Genomic DNA, 10527 nt, shown 5'->3' with positions numbered 1-10527 from the left:
GTTATAATATATATTGAGTGCCGTAATTATTTTTGTATATCAACAGGGGCGTCTCCGGGGATTTACATACCTCGGCCGAGCCGAAATAGAAAGGTCCGTAAGCCTTAACGAATAATGAAATATATAACTTAATATTTATAAACGACGATTAATGGGTCGGGTCTATTTTAGTGGGCCTTTGGGCTCAACCTTGCTTTTCTAATAACAAAATAATTAACATCTAATTAAATATACATGACAATATTAAAGTAATACACAATTAAACTACCGGCTATAAATTAAAGAAAAAAGAATTTGATATATCGAGAAATCAACTGAAATGAAACCACTAAAAGTAAATCGAAACTACGATACAAATTCATTTTAAGGAAATCAGGAAAAAAAAAATATAAATAACAATTTACAAATTGAAGTTAATAAAATATTAGGGTTTTACACAACTACCCCTCTCATCTTCCCTACTTTCCTTCTTCATACGCAGCTTTTCCCGTTACCTTCTACCGCACGTAGTTTCGCCGCTGTCCGAATTGTTCAGTAATTGGCGGTAGCCGAGGGTGGGCACTAACCGATTGTCGACTCATAATATACTAACGTGTACAGGAAAACAGGGCACTCCGGCAGCCGAATGTGGGTACCAGGCCACCCTCGCTAAACTAAAAATCCGCACTGTATAAAAAAGTTTGTGCCCCTGAAATTTACGTGCCCCGGTCGATGGTGCGGCTCGCACCCCCCAGCCGCCCCTGTATATCAAGTACTATGAATGTGCCGAATTGTACCGATACTTGAAGAACAAACTCGGTATCAGTATTGACATTCATTTTTTATATCTTTCAATCATAGTAAATTAGGTGTCGTGTCGATGTCCTTTAGATATATCCTGACCTTTTTTATATTAGAGGAACTTTTTTGTTACACTTTATTTGTTATTTTGTAATACATATTACCCGTTGTATAGTGCGAGAAATTTTAATTAGTTCTAACATTGTGTGCAAACTGAATTATACATTATGTGAATTATGTGATTATTTTTTATAATTATTATATTTTTTGTTATTATGAAAAATATGTAAAGTAGTTAAAGTGTATACATAATTTCTTTCATTTACACGTGCAGTAGTTTAATTTTAAAAGTATAAATGATATGATTGTTTTAAGATAGTAATGAACTAACGAAGGACGTGTAAGATTTGTTGCCGAGGAAGTTGTCGGTATTCCCCTACAAGTGCAGAAGAAGCTCCACATGCCCAAAAAGTCAAAAAGGAAGCCCAACCAACCCCCAATTTCATTATCCAAAAGAAATATATTTAGTCTTTACTATTTTTCAAGTCATTAAGGGCCAATGATATACGACAAAATGGAATCTAACCTTTTCATTCACAAGATCATGTATACATTATTTTAAGGGTAGTGATATTGGCACACCCCACATCTATTTAGACACCTCTAATATGGTCCATATTGTCTAATATGGAGCATATATGGCCCCAAATCAGACACAAAAGTGTTTTATGTCATACACGATATGCCTCATATTGATCAATATGACCATATGAGGGTGTGTAAATAGAAAAATGGGATGTCTCAATAGACGGAGCCTATTTTAACATATTAGAGGTTCACATAACATAAATTCAACATGTATAAAAAATCAATAAAGTCTTGGAATTTTTCCATTTTAACTATTTGAAGTCTTAGCTCTTCCAACCATATAATTAAAAGCATATAATTAAAAGACAGCCTAACAAAATATCAAACATAAATACTATCGTTTAACTACTATCTATGTCTATATGACTATAACACATTTATATATTTTATATAAATATCAAACAAAAATACGATCGTTTAACGACTATCTATGTCTATATGACTATAACACATTTATATATTTTAGGTATTAATAAAGACAAATGATAGAGTCTATGCTACTAATTTCAGTTATAATATTTATATCTATATCTACATTTATTCTAATAAATTAAAATAATTACGACACGTGACAGTTTATGGTTAAATCTCACAATTTTTTCCCTCTAAAACTAATATCTTAATTGACTCTAATACATGTTCATATTCACTTTCCTTTTACTTTTTATTTATATTTATATTATATTTATACATTTTTATAATTTTATAAAAATAAATATTAACATAATATTTTACTATATATTCCAAAATACTTGGTGAATATAAAAAATTAACAACAAACCATGTTGTTAAATATTGAAAAAATATGACCCAAATGTAGTTAACTTATACCAAACAATATATTTACCATTCCATGGTTCAGCTTAGAAAAACATAGTTCTTGAAAAACATCCGTCGTTATAATCTAATGTTTGCATTTTCTTCTATGGGTTTTAAATTGATAAATACAACAATAAAGGTAATGCTCCTTCAGTATTTAGGTTGAGTGGTCAGAACTACTATTGTTTGATTATTGTATGAGAAGTCTTCTTCCTGAATTCTTTCAAGTATACGTATATGATACTGACAATGAAAGTTTCAATAAATATGCACTCTCGTGTACGTTTTTGCACGTGCATTTTTTATTAAGTTTATTTAAAATAATCATTTTGCGATATAAATAAAATCAATTTATATACACATAGTATAGATACAATCATAGATATAAGAGCATTCCCAATTTAACTAAAAATCACAATTTCTTTAATTTATACATCATTTTCTAAGTACTTCCTCCAACTCATTCTCCATTCTGATCTATATATTTTTTTTTTATTTTTTTCTCTTTCTTCCATTTATAATCTTAACTTCTAACTATTTTGTCTTATTATCATTTTCTATATATATCGACTTCTAACATATATTTATAAAATGGTAGTTGAAAATGGAGTGTTGTAACAACACTCTAAATTTTGAGACATCCTATACCATTTCACTAAAATTTAGAAGCGGAGTTTGGAGATAGAGAATGAGTTGGAGTAATTATTTAGATGATTTTTCTAAATTTTAGAAAGAGATATGTATAGAGAGCCAATTGGGAATGCTCTAATACAAAAAATATATATAAACAAAATCTTTAAAAGCTCTGTGGTTGCTCCCTACATTCTCTCAAGTCATCATATTGCGTTATTTGTAAATGAAGGCTTCTCATGCATTTGACCCGAATTCACTAATATAGGTCTCACCAAACCCAAATAGTCCTTAAACGGGTTATAAATCTCATTAAATTAAAAATTAATCTCACCAAATATTTTATATGAAAATTCTATAAAATAGGGATATACTAAAAAAATTAATATATGATTTTGTTATTACAAATATATTATTTATAATTAAGAAACAATTTATAGTTAAAAATAAGCGGATTATGGGTCTCACTAAACCTATATAGGTTTTAAACCGGGTTATAACATCATCTATTTGTGAAACTCTTTAGTTATCAAATCCTAAGTTATAACAAACCACAAATAAAAGAATAAAGAGATAAGTGAAGGAAATTACATCCTATATTGGTGGAAGAAAGAAACGGAGAAGGTATCACCATAGTATAAATAGGTTTGTAAGTTCATGTCCCACATCGCAAAATTACAAAACTAGTGAGCAATTTATAAGAAAGAAAATTCCTATGTTAATGTTTTTATAGGACAAATCACACCCAGTGGTCCTAGCGGCGGGTGCGAAGCACCCGAACGCGCACGGGCACGGGCTCAGGCTCGGCCGAAGTGCGATGGGCGCAATGTGGCGCTTTGATGGCGCACTTTGGGCCTCCTTAGTATTTTTGTCAAAAATTAAAAAATCCTTCCATCGCGATACGCGACGGGTTTAGATTTGCCTCTTCGCGTAGCGCGATGACGTGTAATATTATCCAGAAACTTTGCGACATAGAGATACGCGACGGGTTCCCAAAAGTAACACATCACGTACCGCGACGTGGAGGTTACGCAGAGGAAACGTAACATGCCACGTGGCGTGCCACGTAGCAAGCCTAGGGCTAACTCAGCAAAGCTACAAGATTCTTCGCGATACGCGACGCCTTTCTATTTATGGCCGTCGCATATCGTGACGGGGTCCGAAATTTGCTATAAATAGGAAGCAAACGGGACATTCACAATTTGCTCAAAACTTTTTTCATTCTCTCTGAATTTCCACACACACATACATAATATTAAGATAGTATAATACCCGAGTGTTGTAACGATATCCGATCTAAAGAAATATACACGAATCCAAAGGCTCTGCCTATTAAGGTAAGACATTGTGCCATCGTGTAAAGTTTATACTCTCGTGATTATCGTTATGATTATTGGTTTTATACTAATTTAGATATACTACATTGTGTTTATCCTAGGTGCTTAATATCAAGAGGCGTTAATAATTGTAAACTTGCAAGGTGAGACATTCGAGTTTTTGTACCACTCACATTTGCGCGAGACAACTGATTTTCCGACACTATCATGATAATTTCAAAACCTATAAAACTCATGGCAGATGGTCTAAATGTTTTCAAATATATTTTTTTAAAGCCTTTTAAATACATTACAGTGATTAAGTCTCTTTAGACTTACGGGATGGTTACTACTGGTATTGTGGGGTTTGTATACAAGGCTTGCCTACTGGGCTATTACACGTTACTTATTGGATAAGTGTTAGCCAATAAGTAATATGACCACAGTCATAGATACGGTCGAATGACAGGTACCTTTCGGTAATTTGTAAGCAGGCAGGTGTAAAAACATCTTAATACTGTAACTGTAAAATGTGTCATTTACAAATGAATGTACTCACCAGTATTTCTTGCTGATCAAATATTTTAAACATGTTTCAGGTGACTTGTTAGAGACAAAGAAATGATGCCTGCGGGCTTCCAGCTTAAATAAGTGGCTTGTCACCAGAATAAAAAAACGTGTTTTGTAAATTAGGGTTTAACCCTATAAAACTTATGTTTGTATCAAAAGGGATTAAACTCCCGGTTTATCATAATAATAAACATGGTGTTTTTGTAACTCTAATCATTTTTCCTAACTACGGTTCTGATAAAATATTTCGCTACAAAATAATTTAATAAACACTGATACCACCAATCAATGTTCACGGCTTCCGTCCCAGGGTATAGGGGTCGGGGGCTGATGTGCGAAACGCGGTCTATACAAAACTTAACTTAACCTAGACACTATAGTTTTAAATTTATAAATCTAGACAATCCTAATGCTAGACCACTAGACAGGCAAGTGTACCTATCGACTGTAGTAAAGCCTAATGAAGTCCGGATATCGAACCCAAAGGACACTAGCGACACCTAAACTAGACTCTGACTAATAACTTAAATAAATTGATTTTATTGATTTTTTGTCTTTTTTAATTATTAAATATAAAATAAATAATGTTTACTCTAAAACTGACACGAACAAATAGGGGTAAAACTCAAATATGGGGAACAACTACCTAGGTAAGAAATCCTACTAGTCAACTCGTAAACTCTCGGTAATGGATTAATGATTGGTAACCGGCTTCTAAAAATATGAAACTTAAGGAATAACTAAAGTACGCTAGATCACCTCCCAGTCTCACCAGCAATACCTAAGAACCCTAAGTATCATGTAAACTCAACGGTTTAATGGTTTGGATCACCTCCCGGTCTCACCTTACCTAACTATGCTAAGGTACCCAAAGATTAAATGACCTCCCGATCTCTCTAATCACAATATACCCTAAGGCGTAAATGGGTATTCTATTGAATTCGGTTATAATTCGGATATGTAAGAATCTAAAGGAATCTAGGGTAACTCACTCTCGTGCAATCACTACCCAAACCCGCAAAATACCAAAACAGACGACACTTAATTACCTCCCAGTCTCTCAAGTGACAGAATAAAAGGTATCTCTAAACTCTCAATTACCGTTCCTATGGAAAACGTTAACTATAAACCATACTAGTTGTAAACACACAGTAAACAACCTAATATGCATCCATACATGAAAGACATTCACAAAGACGCATATGGAACAAAAACTGATAATAAATTAATACCAAATACGCATACGCATCACAACCAAATAAAATAAAAACTTTACCAAAACATGAACCAATCAATAAATAATCCAAAACCAAAAGTAAAACGAGTCAAAAAAGTAATCATCCAAACTCAGGCAGTATAACTATTTAGCCAAACATAATAATTGATGAAACAAATATATAATATATATTATGGTTCATGACAAAAGGGATAAAATAATTGAGTAACTTGCCAAGTAGCTTGCTTTCTTCTTTAATTAAATATTGTTTCTGGCTTCACTTATCAGACCAAACCCCTCTTCATCGAATAGGGGCAGCCCCCTGACTTCCGTGACCTCCTTCCCACGTGACCTGCTCTCTATTTTTCACCAAACCTTCAACAGGGGCGGCCCCCCTCCCCCCCCCCCCCCCCCCCCCGACTTCTCTTGTATTCTCTCTTTTTATAATAACCAAAAAATTTCCGCTCCTCTTTTCTTGTGTGAAAAGTTATACTTCATAATTCCAATTACCACAAACCCTCGTTTCTATGTCCAGCCCATCATTCTTACAATAAAACCCATGTGTTGAATTTCCAGTTTATGTAGCCCACATAATGCTCAATTTCATAAATGCCAACAAGCTTCTATTCTTTTCTATCCACACAAATATAAAACGTTAGTAAATACATGGGTAATTTGATATATAAACTCAAATATTTCATGGAGACTAACCAGACGTACTATTTTAAAATGATAACAATAGTTATAATAATACGACTATTTACTCGTTGGTCTCAAGTTTTATAAAAACATTATACCAAGTTAGTAAAATTACTCTCTTTTTAATTCGTCGTCTCTTAAAACTAATAAAATTTAAATATGATCCACTTAAGAGTATTACTTAATAAAAACTAACTCAAATCCACCCAAAAGTGTAGAGACTATTTATATAATATTATTATATTTTTGACCATATCAGGGGCTGTGACAGCTGAAGTGGTATCAGAGCCACTGGTTTAAGCAATATGGATATTTTAATAATACCTAATCTTAAAGTTAAGTGTTAGGAAATACATGCACTAACCTATGTGTTAACCATACATAAAAGATTCTAACCACACGTGAAATAAATACTATTTTCTTTTGGAGTTCGTTGTTTTATTGTTTTTGCTTAACAGTATGAGCGAGCTCATAGAAGCATTTGAAAACATATTCGTTAACACTACGGATATGGAAGAAGGACAAACCAGTGAATAACACCCCGCACCTATGGTTTTTCAAGCACAACAACCGATAGAAAAACCCAAGCCTAAAATAAGAAGAAGACTTAAAGACTGACAAAGAGGGTTGAGGAAAAATAAGAAAGGAAGAACCTCGGTCATACAACCACCACCCCAACCTGAACAACTAACTCAACCACAACCAACTCAACCTGAACCATGAACCTTACCACCACCCATGTCAACAATACCAATGCAAGAGAGACTAGGCAGATGCCTAGATGAATGTAAAATCTTCCAACCAATATTCAACGATATAGGTGTAGGAAGCTCCAGCAACCCTAATATATCATCCCAGGATCCAAATAATACCATGCTCCCTGATGATATAATCAACCAAGCCCTGTTGGAAGAATGGTGGACAAATGATTGGCAATATCAAACCATGATGACAAATCCTTATGTACCATTCCAGGCTGAAACCGCAAACTACCCCACCATGACACCGGAAATGACGGCTGAGCTCCGTCATTGCGGGGAAGAACTGATAGATACCGGGAATAGAATAAGAAATATGGGGGAGAACATAACCTGTAAGTACTACGACCGAGAACCATACATATAAACCATAATATTTATATGTTCATTATCGTAACTTCTTTGATAAAAAAAAAAGAGTGTATGTATGTAAGAAAGGTGTGTACTGACGCATATATGTAAAAGTGTGCAGATGTAAAATAAAGTGATGCATATATATATATACAAAAAAGTAAATGTCGTAAAGATCGACGATTTTGACATATTCTGTGCCTATGTGTTATTTTATGCTTATTAATATTTTGTTTACCTTATTATTTGATTTCGATATTAATAATTTCTTTCTTGTATGTAATTCAGATGTCGACTGAGCACAATCGTGAAAATGAGCACAATCGTGAAAATGAGCATAATCGCGAAAATGAGCACAATCATGAAAATGAGCATAATCACGTAAATGAGCACAATCACGGAAACAAGCATAATCATGAAATTCATAATGAAGAAAATCGTCTGAATATGAATTCTATTGAAATATGATAGCTCTGAAAATCACTGAAGCAATTCCTTTAATTGCTGATGCTATTAAGCAACCCATTTCTATAATTAGGCATACGACCGAGAGTAATAAACGCAAGTCTAACAATGAGGCTAGTCATAGCGTGAATGGAGGAAATAGCAACCCATTACCCAAAAAGTCAAAAGTTCACGGTTATACTTACAAGGATTTCTTAGCCTGTAAACCAACCGAATTCTCTGGAAATGAAGGACCTACTTCAGCACTACGCTGGTTAGAGAAGACAAAAGTCATCTTAAGAATCAGTAAATGTGCTGAAGAAGATAAAATATTATATGCTTCTAATCTCTTTATTAATGAAGCAATGGAATGGTGGAACACGGTCCTCCAGTCAAAGGGAAGTCACATAGTCTATACTATGCCCTGGGAAGAATTTAAAGAAATAGTAGAAAGAAAATTTTGTCCTCCTCATGAAAGAGAAATGATTGCTACTATGTTCTTAAATCACAAGATGGAAGGTGTGAAGTGTCGTGAGTATACGACAAAATTCTTTGAATATGAAAGAATGGTACCAGCTTTGGCTTCGCCAGAATCAGTACTAATTTCTCGCTATATTTGGGGATTAGTAAGTGAAATCCGCGATCTGGTAAAGTCAGCTAGACCTCAGACTATTGAAGAAACAGTTGAGCTAACTAATACCATGATAGAGGATTAGTCCGAACTTAGGTAGAAAATAAAAAGAAAGATCTAGCCCAGAAGATTACCCAAGAATTCCGAAAGAAAGGAACAGGGCAATCTTATGCTCATCCTTTCTGTAAAATTTGCATAAAAAGGCATTCAGTGAGATGCGCTTTTAAGAAAACTAAATATTGCAATTTTTGCAAAATGGCTGGGCATACGAATGAAGAATGTAGGAGAAAAGAAAGTCGTGTTTGCTACAATTGTGGAGAACATGGACACATCCGTCAAGAATGTCCAAAGCTGATAAAGGTGCCTGATAACAAAGCAAAGAACACAGATGGGCCTAAGAAGAATGCACGAGCTTTTCAGCTTACTGCACAAGAAGCAGCAATGATTCCAGACGTCATTGCGGGTACGTTCCTTATCGATAATGTTTACGCTAAAGTATTGTTTGATTCCGGAGCAAATCAAAGTTTTATAAACACGAAGTTTTGCCAAGCCTTAAATCAACCATTAACCAAACTTAATCAAGTCTGCACGGTAGAAATAGCCGATGGAAGTTCTATTCATATTCATGAAGTACTTCAAGAAGAAAACATAAATTTACTAGGCCACAAGTTTAAAGCAAATTTACTCCCAATGAATTTGGTTTGATTCGATGTCATATTAGGAATGGACTGGTTAGCAACCAATCGTGCTCTAATCCTATGTAATACAAATTCTATTGAAATCTGTACGCCAACAGGAAAAATCATTACCATTCAAGGAGATAAAATGCTCAAGTCTAGGAAGTTCATATTAGTAATGAAAGTGGCAAGCTATCTAAGGAAACAAGGCGTAGCATATATGATTTCTGTAATCATTAGCACCAAAGTAAAAGAGCTAGAAGAAATTCCGGTAGTATCGAAATATCCTAACGTCTTTCCAGAAGATTTACCTGGACAACCGTCTGATCGTGAAGTTGAATTCAGAATTCATATAATACCAGGATTAGCGCCAGTTGCTAAAGCACCATATAGATTAGCTCCAACAGAGATGTTAGAATTAAAGAAGCAATTAGATGAATTGTTAGAAAAAGGTTTCATACGACCTAGCTCATCACCCTGGGGTGCACCAGTGTTGTTTGTCAAAAAGAAAGATGGGTCAATGCGTATGTGTATCGATTATAGAGAATTGAATAAAGTCACAATTAAGAATCGGTATCCCTTACCGAGAATTGATTATTTATTTGATCAACTCTAAGGAGCTCGATATTTCTCTAAAATTGATTTACGCTCAGGATACCACCAATTAAAAGTGCAAGAAGAAGATATTCCTAAAACAACTTTTAGGACAAGATATGATCATTATGAGTTTACAGTCATGCCATTTGGTTTAACCAATGCACCAGCTGCATTTATGGATATGATGAACCGAATATGTAAATCATATTTGGATAAATTTGTAATCGTTTTATAGACAATATACTTATTTACTCCAAGACCAGTGAAGAACATGTCAAACATCTTCATACACTTTTGACACTATTGAGAAAAGAAAAGCTTTATGCTAAATTCTCAAAATGTGAATTTTGGTTACAGGAAGTACAGTTTCTAGGACACTTGATTAACCACG

This window comes from Bidens hawaiensis, unplaced genomic scaffold, assembly GCF_021521415.1.
Source record: "Bidens hawaiensis isolate Kalapana, Puna unplaced genomic scaffold, B.hawaiensis_p1.1 tig00008319_1, whole genome shotgun sequence".
Taxonomy (NCBI): Eukaryota; Viridiplantae; Streptophyta; class Magnoliopsida; order Asterales; family Asteraceae; genus Bidens; species Bidens hawaiensis.
Note: the sequence above shows the minus strand (reverse complement) of the source record.